This window comes from Anser brachyrhynchus, assembly GCF_964034855.1.
Source record: "Anser brachyrhynchus genome assembly, chromosome: 13".
In the NCBI taxonomy this organism is placed as follows: domain Eukaryota; kingdom Metazoa; phylum Chordata; class Aves; order Anseriformes; family Anatidae; genus Anser; species Anser brachyrhynchus.
In genome coordinates, this window is record NC_137708.1 from 12,898,579 (window position 1) to 12,912,684 (window position 14,106).

A 14,106-nucleotide genomic window follows, 5' to 3' on the forward strand; every position below is an offset into this window, starting at 1 on the left:
TAGCTGGTGAATAATATCTGGTGTCCTATGTGTGCTTTTACTCTGTGTTTATGGTTACCAAAGGAGATTTCCTCACACTTACTTCCTTTCACTAAGGGAAGAACAGTCTGACATACAGTCAGTCCTTGCTGGTTTAGTCATTTACCGTCCAAGCAAGCCCTGCAATATAGCACTTATTCATTTTATCTGGATTTATTTCTACTCCGCTGCGCCGATAGCTGAATACCTCCAGTTGTGCGGTTATGTTTCATTAACTGGAGTTCAAGCCATTACTGTTCACGGCTTTAATGGAGAATCCAGTACTGAAAACAAACAGGCCCGTGATCTCCTTAGGAGCCTGGGGCTGGCAGTACACAGAGCTAGCAAAGAGCTTCACGTGGGAATTTGTAGGAGCTGTTGTCTAGCCACAGGGTTAGAAGGAGGCCTATAGGCCCAAGAAGCAGAAATTACGGGTGGGGTTCCCAGAAACACTAAATCCCACTGAAAGCAAAAGATATTTATGCGTTTAAGACTCTATCTGCCATGAAACCGTGTCGCTGTTGCCAGCACGACTCTGAACTGGTATGCCTTGAGCTGACACTGAACACCCGCAGCTGTATAGCTCCTAAGCACCCGTGAATGGCTTGTCTGCAAGAGATGTAATGACACATGGTATGTTGCCTTGTACCCCTGGGAATCTCACTCTGCTCTTGTTAAGGCCATGGAAACTTGGCAAACCAAAACTTCCAGATTCCTGGGGCTGGCGTATCCTCTATCTCATACTCCAGAAAATGTGCAGTCAGTTGAGGTTTGCACTGTATTAATTTTTGTTATTAACTGCTCTACTCACCCACTAATGTCAATACTCATCTTAGAAACATGGTGCTGAATTAAAACAAGGACACTGCTGCTTTCTCTACCTCCTCAAGCCCTTTCAGGAAGCTTGTTCCCCATTCATATGTGGGGTACAGAGTATGACTGAACCAGGTCTGCACAGCCCAGGACATATGACCTGCAAAATATATATGGATGCATAAACGCATCTCCATGCCTCTGAAAAAGTGAGCTGAATTGTTGTGTGCCCAACGCATGAGCTGGGCTTGTGGTGCAGACAGCTGAGCCACAAGTTCAGCGATTGCATCAGTAGTTGTAATCTCAGCAGCAGGCTCCTGCACGTGTCAACTGATTTGTGATAAAAGCAGTAGGCTTTTAATTTGTATGTGTGTTTGTTTGTTTGTTTTTGTCTTGCCTGAATGATATGAACTGTGCTGAAAATAGCAAAGGCAGCTCCAGCTTACTCTGGTTAAAAACTACTGGGGGTCTTTTAAACAGAAAAGTTCATTTTTTTTCCTAACTGCAAATCTGCACTGGGGAAACAAACAAGCAAACAAAAAAGTACAGGGTATAGCCATGGGCCTGATTCTGTTTTCAGTGTCACCCTTTGCAAAATTTCTGTGGCAAAATCCTAAAGGAGCTTGATGGTGACAGCCTGCGTAAAGTGTGCTGTATTTGAAGCAATTGAGTTAATGCTGGAGACTGACAATCGGAAAAGTAGGTTGGCGTAATTATATTAAGATATCTCAGAGTGTTGTGCACTTTGGAAGACTGAATTTTAAACTGTTGATTTAAATTAATAAAGATTCAAGAGTTTATAATTTGTTTATTTATTGAAATCAAATGCAGTCCATGTTTCTAACTAATTGAAAAGTATACTTGTGATAGAGAAACTATTTAATTTGGGCAGACAAGCTACCAGACTTCCAAATAAAGATGATGAATTGCAAATTCTCAATCTTAATCCCTGTAGGCTGACAGTTACCCCTTTAAAAGCAGCATTTGAGTGATATACTATAGCTGGTAATAGCACACAGCTGCAGAGTAGGAAATCCCATTGCTATTTTGCAAAGCTTTTATTTTGCCTCATTCATTTATTTTTCAAAATGATACTTTCCTTTTTTAGAATAAAGAACTTTTTGCCATTACATGCAGACTGGACCTTTCACAAACAATTGCCCGTTTGTTTGCCATATGTAAAAATTCCTGCAGATCAGTTCACAATTTACTTCACTTACATGTAACATTTTCATGAGCATAACTGCATTTGCGATTTTGCAACCTCTTCCCCCTCTAAGTGTAAAGAACACATTTCTGTTATATATCCTAGTGTTCAGCATACAAGATCAAATGCAAACAGGCTTTTTCTGTCTTTAATGTATAAAGCATGTGTCCAACAACAGCAACAAAATCAGTGCCAAAAGAAGCAGTCCATAGGGAAGCAGTAATTTGTGTGTCTGCACATTATTCTGTGTCTATGCACATATTAACCCTGGTATACAGTAAATTGTGTTACCATGGCAGCCCTTGCATGGAAAGTTATAGACTAGTAGGGTATCTCTAACAACCACCAACGGGGAATACGCATGTTCTGGCAAATGCAGAAGGGTGTAGGGTTTTTTCTTGAGGAGGAAACAATACGCTATAATTAAGGATGGGAAAACTGGGCTGCAGAAAGGAAGAAACAACTCAGTGTTTGCCCCAAATATAAGGAGAGGAGTGGGGGGAACCTTCAGACCTCCCTCGCTCCCTTTCCCATGCATCAGCACCACCATGGCTCCCAAGGGCTGGAATGCTGTAGCCTTTATGCAGACAAAGCTGCCATTAAAATCCTGTCTTATGGTTTTCATTCTGTATACTTCTCATTGAGGCTTTTACAGGGCACTTTGCTTACATTAGCTTTTGTGTCCAATTTTGAGATTGAACTTCTTTTTTATGATTAAGCTAGTTTGTCAAGGGTGAGCTGTTATCAGTGATGCTTACAGTTCCTCAACACTGCATGTTATCATATTTTGTGTTATATTTATAGTTGTATATACAACTTTGCCAAACTTCAGCTTCACGGCTGACATTCTCAAACAGATGCTGTTTGCCTCAGATATTTTTTTTTATGTTTAAACAGAAAGGGTTCAGCAATTTAGAGGAGTCAGGTTAGAGGCAAAAATATTTTTTTAAACCCCATTGTAATTTCTTAACAGTTTTATAGAATGTTTATCATCTGCTGGTTTGAGTTGTAGTCTTAAAAATTTTGATACAGAAATGACAGCATCATGAAAAGGGGAAGTACTGGTAATGAGAGGTCATTCTGCCAGCGTTTTACAATGCAAAAACTAACACTGAGTAGAGTGGATGTAGGGTCAGCGTTTTGGGCAAGTCATCAGTGGTTTAGAAAGAAGAAGAAAAGAAAAAAGACGAGACAAGATAGGCACTCCCAAGAGCTACAGGCTTGTTGCATTGGCTTAAGTTTAATGGAAAAGTGGTGCTCCTGTCAACTGGTGTACTACATAATAATGTTAACACCACTACAAACAGGTTGTGGTTTATTGCTTCAATTTCTTATGTACTGGCAAGAGAATTAACAAGATTGATGCATTAGGATCTTAGATCTCAGTCAAATTAGGTGACTAAGAGGGTGATGAAAAAAACGCTTGTTCTTTGAAGGAGCACAACTCCATCAGAAACTTGTTACATCCTAACATCAGGCCATTTGATGAGCTGCTGATTTAACAGCACACTTAGCAGGCAGTGGTTACATTGATAGGGGCAACTATTTAATCAGTCCTTTAAAGATATTATGTTCAGAGTGATTTAAAGGGATATTGTGCTTTAGGAAGTGTGCCGTGAGTATGAATATGTTCTGCATGAAGTGAATGCAAAAATGGGGATACAAGTGTCATTTGTGCTGTCAGATTCTTTATTTGGGCTTATGTTAAAAAAAGAAAAGCCTGTAAATACAAAACAAATACTAGCATTTTGAAAATGATACTTTAAAGAACGATTAGTGGAGAAGAACAGGGAAAGAAAATAGCAGCTATCATGTTCCATGGATTTGCACCACAGAGAAAGAGAGGAGATTGAAGTGCTGTAAAATACAGCAGAGGAGATTTTTGAAGATGAACCAGTGAGTAAAGGGCATGATTTCTGCTGTCTGGCTTCTACGACTTGGAGGATTGCCCTCATAATTGTGAATGTATCCAGGAATGCCGACTGCCTTTCAGTACCTGCCATGTATAACAAGCAGTTTGAAGAATAAATCTTGCATACCGTACCAAACAAGGGCAAAGTGATTTGGTACAGAGGGATCTGTTAGTGCTTGTAGATCTGATACTGCGTTTTGTCTCTGATAAAAATCAGTGGAGAATCAGCATGGGAATCACTACCTGAAGTCTCAGAGGCAACATTTATAATAATGAATGGCAGAAATGTGGGGAGGCAGTATTAGTGCATTTGAAATACCTGATGTTGGAGGATGGCTGACGGTGTTTTGTGCCAGCTGACTGATCCCAGTCTGAAATTACTGCAGCTCCTACATAGGCTTTGCCTTTAGTTCTGGGCCAGCGATGGTACTCTGTAGCTTACCTGCCTCAGTTTACAGAGGTCTGCAGCCTACATCCCTCCTTTGCCCTGGAGTCAACGTGCCACATGCTCTGCTTAAACCCCACAACATGTTGCAATGAGGCAGAAGGGCTGGAAAATAGCCACCCTTGGGCTGGCTGGTTCTCCCCGGTAAGATGAGATTCGCTGCTGGGGCCGTGTGGTGCAGGCAGCAGAGCCCAGGGCCAGGCCCCATGGGTAGCTGTAGCTGTAGTATTGCAGCATCCCAGGCTGACAGCATGGAGTTTTTTTCTCAGCTCTGAATTCATTAACTTTTGAAAATGGCCAGATCTTTAAGGTCCGTCACAGCAAGCACAAAAATAAAGGAGTGGAAATAAAAACATGCTTTGCTTAGGGCATGGGAGCTATTCATTTTGTTGAGGAGAAAATGAGGCAAGGCAGAGTCATTAGGAGGGCTCCTTACGAAAACAGGAGTTGCTTGGGAAATTACAGTGCCATTGACTAGAATACATCGAGTACAAAAGGGAGATATAATAAGAGGAAAGCAGTTATGCACCTAAGCCCTGAAATGTAGCATTACATCCATCCTGAGAGGTAATCATTCCTGTCATTACTAAGCTGTAAGATCACTCAGTCCTAGCATGGTAGAAATCCAGGAGCTCAACACATCAGTCAGATAGCTTTTCATAACCCTCTGCTTCTGTGGCTCAGCTGGAGTTCAAAAATAATAATAAAAAAAAGAGAAACACAACACCCCAAATAGTGGCACCGAGGCATTCAGTCAATCCTACAGTTGCTAGCAAACCTTGTAAGTAATGACTCATAGACATCCTTAATTGAAATAAATTAAATTTTCTTTTCATTACTGCCTTGCAGAGTCATTTGAAAGTACAATGTTTCTTGCTCAGGACCTGAGCCGTTGGTACTTGCAATTGTGGCTCCAGAACAGAAATTCTGGGCATGAACAGTGTAATATCACAGATTTCTATCTTCTTTTAAGTCACTGCTGGTGTTCCCCTTAATTGCTACAGTTGTATTTTGTTTGTATACATGATCTGTATCACTTAACTGAACCATCCTTGGGTAATTAGTATAACAGAAGTGGCAGGTATCACACTGCTAGAACGGTGATAAAAGTAGCCAGAGGCAATTGCTAGCAGAGCCGAGTACAGAGCTATGACATGGTGCCTACACTAGAGACAGGCAGCAGCACAGAAATCCCATGCACAGGACTGTCTGACCACCATGCTGCCTATGTGCAGCCACTAATGACTTTACCACTCTTACTCATCAACATCATGTCGTGTTCAGTGCCGTAGAAACCGCTCAAATTGTTCCTAGAACAGCCTCACAGATCCAGGACATGATATACTGACTTGGGGAAAAGGTCCTGCACTCTATCTGTGAAGCAGCCAGGGAAATAGGAAAGTAAATATTTGAGTTATTTACCACAACGTTTGACAAAATGCAGAGCCTTCTGACATCCTTAGAGGATAAAAAACTATGACAATCGCTGCCAAAAAGACAGTCTTGGAGAATGAGATGGAAAATCATATGTTTCATTGAAGGATTCAAAGTAAAACTGTAACAGAAAGAATACTGCATAGTGGCACAAATAGTTGAGGATTTCATCCATAAGATGCATAGGTTCTTAAGAACAGCTTGAGCTACAATTCCTGCACCATGGAGCCATAGACTTGCCCCCATTCATTTTGGTATCTGGTCTTTGCTCTCTTATAGTCTGAGAGCACAGCCCAAAGAGCAGACAATTTGTTAAAGAATCGAAGTGCTGGAGTATTCACTCCAACTCTATGTATGTATTCCTACTGCTCCATTATTGTCACTATTTATTACCAAAAATATAAAGGCTTACTTCCCTCCCTACACTAAAACCTACCTTCTACGTTTTCACTAACGCCTCTTTCCTGATACAGACTCTTCTTCCTTACTTATGGACCAGGAGTCAGTCAGCGTTTGACCTCTTCTGGCACTAGGGTTTCTGGACTCTTCAGCTGCAGGATGGGTTCTGGAGTCTTGACATCTCTGCAAAAGTGTTTCTGGATCATTTCCAGCCCGTCATTAAGGTTCCTTAATGTGTGGATTGAACACTTACGAATTAGCGCTGTGTCAGAGGGCAATTTACTGATTTCCTACTTTATGTCACATTCTCAGGGGAAGCATTAATGGACATCCTGGCCATATCTGTCCAGATTTACTGGGATGCACACAGTATAGTTCAGTTTCCCAGTCACCAGAACATATAGAGCAGGCAGGCTCACAACAATTTGGAGTTTCTGTTCAGTCCTGTACTCTACAATGTCTGTACTCAGGAACCAGACATGCCTGCCCACCTGGTGATATCCGTACTGTGCCTGTGCTTTCAGTGAGACTGCTGTCCATCTTATGTCATGTGCTAGAGAAAGAGAGTTTACATTTTGCTTTCAGATTTGTGGATTGAAAACTGAAATGACTGCTCACCTGGTGGAGGAAACTGTACTAAAGCTATCTCCGTGACTAGTATCAATCTTAGATGCTTGCCATCGCAGCACCTGGCTTTTGGAAGCTGAATTAAAGGCTTTTAAAACTAGTTTGTATTGGCAGAGACACTCACTTCAGAAGAATGCTCAATGAGCATAAGCTATCTATGCCAGCCCTGAACTGAGACTGCAAAGAATGTGTCCTAGCTCCCCCAGAGCAATGGGGCTTAAGGCTGTGCTTCAAGTAAGCCCTCTCTCAGGTTTTCTCTGTGCTCAGACCAGAAGTCGTAACCCAGTTTAGGGTCTGTTATGCATGTTGTATTTCTCTTCCACTGGAAATGGGAATCAAAAATGTTTTCCCGCACAGTGGTATAGCTTTGGTTTTAAAAGTGATGAGTCCAAGTGGTTCCTGTGGTGATTTGGACCATGGTTTGACAAGGCGGAGAGCCTGGAGCAGATGAGGCACCACCTTGGTGTGCTGTTCAGGGGGGCAGCGCTTCTTAACAGGCAAGTTAAATGCCTTCAGACTTTAGAAATGCAAATTTCGATATCTTGGGACTTCAGCTAGGCTTTACACAGGGCATTTCAGGAATTACACTCTTGTACATAAGTGCCTAAATTCCACCCATGTTCCACTTCAGGCTTTAGTCCCTCTGAGGATTTAGGCCTGGGAAAATAAAAGGCAGGATGCAAGAACCACTTAATAATAAATCTCTGAGCATAGAACACACAGGCTTTGGTTTGAGGTCCAGCCAAAACTGGAGTCAAATATGAAGAGAAAACACATGTCTTTAGGGATTGCAAATCAGCAAATTGGTGCTGAATAGAAAGAGAGCAATAGAAGAAGAAGCTGAGAGAGGAGAGAAACCTTGGACTTTACAAAATTGCCCATTCTCTCGAAAGCATTGCCAAAATTTTCTACAAGTGTGGGCTATTAAAATGCATGCACTCAAAAATGTTCTGTTTGGTTTGGTGGAAATCTCGAAATCACAATTTTTATGCATGATGAATGCTTAGTTAGAAGTTGCCGTATGACATTGAAATCTTTCACACCTGGATTTCATATATATTTCTTTATACAGCTGCTTTCCACCAAAATGGCTAATGAGGTGAAAACTTGGAACCTCCTCCCAGGTTAGTTATATATTGCGCGTGGAACAGAGGTTCCCATTTCAATGGAAACAGTGGGCCACGGTCGCAGCGAGGTCACAGGCAATATTCGCCTGCAGTTTGGCCTGAAACAGACATGGTCCAACCACAAATGCCCTCCTGAAGCTTTCCAGCTAGAACGTGCCATCCAGAGTGAACTTCTCCCCGTTCCATGCTGTTCCTCAACATTTTCTGCAGCTACGGCAGCAGTTACTAGTGGAGTCCCCCAGGGCTCAGTGCTGTGGCCGGTCCTCTTTAATATCTTTATCGATGACCTGGATGAGGGGATCGAGTGCACCCTCAATAAGTTTGCAGATGACACCAAGTTAGGTGCGTGTCGATCTGCTCGAGGGAAGGAAGGCTCTGCAGGAGGATCTGGATAGGCTGGACCAATGGGCTGAGGCCAACTGTATGAAGTTCAACAAGGCCAAGTGCTGGGTCCTGCACCTGGGGCGCAACAACCCCAAGCAGAGCTACAGGCTGGGAGATGAGTGGCTGGAAAGCTGCCTGGCCGAGAGGGACCTGGGAGTACTGGTTGATAGGCAGCTGAACATGAGCCAGCAGTGTGCTCAGGTGGCCAAGAAGGCCAACAGCATCCTGGCTTGTATAAGAAGCAGTGTGGCCAGCAGGTCTAAGGAGGTGATTGTCGCCCTGTACTCGGCTCTGGTGAGGCTGCACCTTGAGTACTGTGTTCAGTTTTGGGCCCCTCGCTACAAGAAGGACATGGAGGTGCTCGAGAGAGTCCAGAGAAGGGCAACGAAGCTGGTGAGGGGTCTGGAGAACAAGACTTACGAGGAGTGGCTGAGGGAGCTGGGGTTGTTTAGCCTCGAGAAGAGGAGGCTCAGGGGCGACCTCATCGCTCTCTATAGGTACCTTAAAGGAGGCTGTAGAGAGGTGGGGGTTGGTCTATTCTCCCACGTGCCTGGTGACAGGACGAGGGGGAATGGGCTAAATTTGTGCCAGGGGAGGTTTAGGTTGGATGTTAGAAAGAACTTCTTTACTGAAAGGGTTGTTAGGCATTGGGATGGGCTGCCCAGGGAGGTGGTTGAGTCACCATCCCTGGAGGTCTTTAAAAGACGTTTAGATGTAGCCCTTAGTGATATGGTTTAGTGTAGGACTTGTTAGTGTTAGGGCTGAGGTTGGATTAGATGATCTTGGAGGTCTCTTCCAACCTAGACGATTCTGTGATTCTGTGATAAGGCAGCAGTCTGCTGGCACGGAAATGGTGCTGGGAACATCTCCCAGGTCAAGAGTGACCTTCCTGCCAATCCCCATCTCATTTACCCATTTTAATCTAGTGAAATAGTAATAATAATAATAACAAAATATATTCTTACAGTGTAGTCACCAAACTCAGAACTGTGTTTGTCTCCACGTAGAAGCTCAGCCCGATATTGTAGTTCCCAACGAACAACACTTTAAGCTACAAATGAACTTGAATGAGGGTAATTGTACAGAAAGTGATTACTCAGATTGTAAACCCTGTGGGAGAGCCACTGTCTCTGCTCTGTGTTTGCATAACACTTAGATGCACCAAGGTCCAAGTCTCCTCTGGGGGATCACCATCTGTGCTGAGATAAACTCTAACTAATCTCTGAGGCTTAATGCCATCAGCACTGTAGAGTCTGTTTTTTCTCTTGATTTCTCCTCCACAATTTATTCAAAGATCTTAAGCAGAAGCAGTGAGAACAACAAGCATGCAGAGGAACTTCATTATTATTACTATTAATTACTTATTTATTTAACAGGGAGGATGTGCTGGCACAAAGGGGGAATCATCTTTATCACTTTGCTTTCCATCTTTATCAATTTTCTGCCTTTGGCTTCTCCCTGAGAGAACCTAGGATAACTGGGCAACTCTTTCCCTCCATGACCAATGCTGGAGTCTCAAGAAATTTAAGAGATCAGAGAAATATGAGCGTAATAATTTCATAGCTAAGTTCTAAAAACCAAGCAGAAGTGTCAAAGATGTTTGAGGGGAAAAAAAAAAAAAAAAGCTGGTTGTCTTAGTCACTGGAGAATCATTTAAAATCTATTTTGTTTTGTGATGGCTGGCTGGCATGTGTTTTTCAGTGACTGATAGAATGATCCTTTATGAGAACGATATTGATTTTTTTCTTGATAATAATACCACATTTTATTTCATTTAACCAGTGAAGATAAACATGATTATTTGAGGCATTGGCCCCTTTCAGTGTATTGGGTACTCCTATGTGCAGTCAGCTGCTTTTTGCTTTGTTACTCTTCTACTATGGTCTTAGATCCATACCATGGAACACTGTGAAATACAAATTCATATCAGTTTCACCGTTGTCCTCATAAATCCAAGTTATGGCAACATGCATATGTTGTAGGAAGGTTTGGAACTAGCTTGCTCTGGGTGCTAAGCAAACAGGAAAGAGGTGGTTCCTCATCCTCAGTGCGAGTCCGTCCAAGGAGGGAATAGAAACGCTTTCCTATGATTTAAATGAACAAAGGACCAACGGTTTAAACCTCAGATATTGTGTGTTGCAACTGATCTCATAATAAAAGAATGTAAACAAGTTAAAATATATATATAGTCAAGTTAAGTTGATTGAATAATGGGAGAAAATCACAACCTGTTTACATATACTCGATGAACAGAAAGGGAAACTATGTTCAATCATGTAAATTATTCTCTGTGAGCTGTTTACTTTTTTCCAGTAATGATGTTATTTGTCACCCCAAGCCCCTGTATGTGGATGTAAACCAAAGCACATGTTAGCAGAAGGAAATAACTATACACAACGTGAGCTATTCCTCTGTAGAGAAGTCTACTGCTGCCCATTTACATTGTGGCCTTAATTAAGCAGTGATTGATGCTTATTTGGAGAGCTAAAGATAATTACTATCTTTTTCTCCGCGAACCAGCTATCCATTTGACCTCAGTATTTTAGCCAAAGAACGTTGTGGGGAGTACAGTTCTTTTTTAATGGAAGAGAAAAAGTGCTCTTTTCTCTTCTTGTGTTTTCTAAGTTGTGCTCCTCAGAACAAGACTCCTTCCCCCTGCCAGGTGGGTTTCTTGGCTACTGTGGGACACAGCAGGAGGAAAAGGTGTGTCAAGGTGATACCTCCTTTATTATGAAGGAAGATCTGCCCTACGGCCTGCTCCCCCTTCAGTAGGGGAGACAGTGGGGGAAAGAAGAAATGTTCCAGTTGTTGCCTGTTGCTTCTGCCAAATGTTTGGGTGCTGCAGGGGCAGACACAGACTGCACATGCCGATTCTTCCCAAAGTAGTTTTCAAAGTATTTTAAAGCTTGAACACTATCACCATTTCCTTCATAGGAACCTGACTAAGCCACCTTAGCATTGCTGGATTTTTTGCAATAAGAGTTAAGGACCCAAATTTATGGCAAAAAGGAATAAGAAAAATATTTGGAGCATGCTCTCTGCCATCTTTCTCAGTCCATCTGTTTGCTTGTTGTCAGCAAGTGCATAAACTCCTCTCAAACAGCAGGTTTTCCCTTTTCTCTCTTCCTTTTCCTGTGTTATTTTCTATATTGACATGATATGAAGTCCTACAATGGTGATCTACAAAATTGTTGAGCTCTCTGCCTTGTCTTCATTTACATTTCATGCAGCTCAGCAGGCTTTATATTAAAACAGCCATCTGGAGAGATTTAGCCACCTCCAGCAGGCTTCATGCTTCGAATAAAATATGGCAGATACCTGGGCCAGCAAGGGCCATCATGCCATCAAAAGTGAAGAAAAAATTAATTTCCATTCTGCTCAATACAATGGATTGTCTTTTGTACAACAAGCTACAAGCAGGTTAATTGACTTTTGGGTATCTTACAGAGACATGAGAAGTCTTTATGCTAGATATTGTACTCCAGCATGGGTTTGCATACTCCCTTCCACAGCAGCACCTGCTTGCTTTTCTGAAGTGTTGTTCTGCCAGTCTAAGGAAACACCTCTTTTCAAAACCACCTTGGGAGATTTCGAATGGTGTGATAAAACAACTGTGTGATAGAAATTAGAAATCATACAGTAAGTACTCAACTGTGGGTGTTTAAAACATCATAAAAGTGTTTATGTATGTATACGGCATCATTAGAAAATATCTGAGTCACTTTCTGATTTTCCTTTTTTTTTTTTTTTTTAAAATTCCTCATCCTCATTATATCCCTGAAACAAGCAAATGGAAGCGAGAGCAGCAGATCCCATTCACAGTTAGGGAAATGCCAGTTGCAGCCCCATCTCACATTAGCAGAGGATGGCAATTGCATTTTACAAGCAATTAGAGGAACTTCTGGAGTTTCCACATGCACACTGCGATTTGGCAGCATGGCAGAATCGGAGAGATTTTAATGCTAGTGCTGAAAGATTGTAAAATCATGCCTTGCGATGTAGAAAATAGAAGTTCCTTCGAAAGCTGCATTAATGAGCTCATTTTACTAAACTTCATTAAACCAGCCATATAATCTGTGCAAACTTAGTCTGCTTCTCAATTACATGGAAATGGAGTGCGCTCTGACGAGTTAGGAGCCAGTGGCCATTACTGACTTTGTCATGCCAGGAAGGCTAAACTATTGCAGATGTCTCCTTTTAGGATTTTTCAAAGCTGTAGGTGAAGAAGAATATGCCTGAGGAATGTGGCACACGGCTTTAGGCTGATGAGAGACCTGGGGGATGCAGGGCTCTGGGTGCAGACTGGCAAGTATAACAGCACCATGTTTGGGTCTGTGCTGGCTCACGGAGCACTGTTTTTAAGGGTAAAGATGCAAATAGGTGTTGCCAGTACTTACCAAAAACAAAGGCCTAAGATCCTGCTGCTGTGGGAACAGAACAGGAAACTTGTTTTGTAAATTCCCTTCCCACAGGAGGTAACCGATTCCTGTAGATGTTGCCATTCATCTTCCTCCTGCCCTAAAGCCGCTGCTCTTCCCTCACGATGCATTCGGCAGGGATGGGGTGGTGTCTGTGCTGTGCATCCTACTGCTGTGGTGAGGAGTAGGAGGTCATGGACGCTGTTCTCCTTTACAGCAGACTGTAGGGTACTGATGTTTTCCATACAGCATTTTGTTTCATTTCATGTCCCTGAGAGATGCTGGTTTATCAGATATGAAACATTATGGAGATAAATGCGTTTTTACAGAATTTCTGGACTCAAAACATTCCTATCAAAATATGCTCTTTTCCCCATAACTAATGATCTTCTATTGGGACATTTGGGGGATTAACTTAAACTTAGTAATTTGAATGGAGTGAAGGAAACGAAAGGGCTGAAAACAGAATATTGAATTAGCTTGAACCAGTTTTGTGGCATTCTGTTTTCGGTTAGCAAACAATTGTGAAAATTTAACTTTTCATCCCATTTCAGGGATTTATTTAAAACCCATGACATGGGAAACATTGGAAAGAAAGCACTGGAAGGCTGAAATGCCTTCTGATATGTTGCAGCCCTGTCCCCATTGCTGAGGTAGTCTATATTTGTGCCTTGCACCTTCTGATGGGCTTTTGTTTAATTATCTGTTTATTCAAACTCTGTTGCAAGCCTATCGCATGTATTTTAATCGCTCATCAAAGAGTCCAGTTGTCAGGAGCAGATGTGGTTGCTTGCCTGCTTTCCCTTTTACTGTATCAACCTGTCCTTCGAGTGTCCTGGTGTTTTAATTATGTACCTGTGGTGCCATATTCTGCCTTGTGGGACACAATGTGCTATAACAATTAAGACCAGAACATCAAGGCTGACTCAGCTTTTATTGGTGAGGAGAAAGTAATCTAAGTGGTAAAACAACAGTTCTGGGATACCAAGGACCTTCTCCAGCCACTGTCAGTGAAAGTAGAGGGTATAAAAGAGAGGTAGTGACTTGGCTGTATTCTCAATGTCCTCTAATGTGGCTAAAACCAAAGTTTTACATCTGATACAAGTGCTTCAAAATATATACATTAGATATATATATACTTATGGTGCATAAATCAGCTGATTGTTTAGAGATCCTAACCTGAGACACTGAAAAGGGAGGCAGTTTTCAGAAAGTTTTGAGTATCTTTCCATTGAAATATATATATATATATTAGTACAGTGCTGAAACAACGTGTGCCCTCACCGTGGTTAGAAACATGTAAGAGGAGCAGATGATTTCCC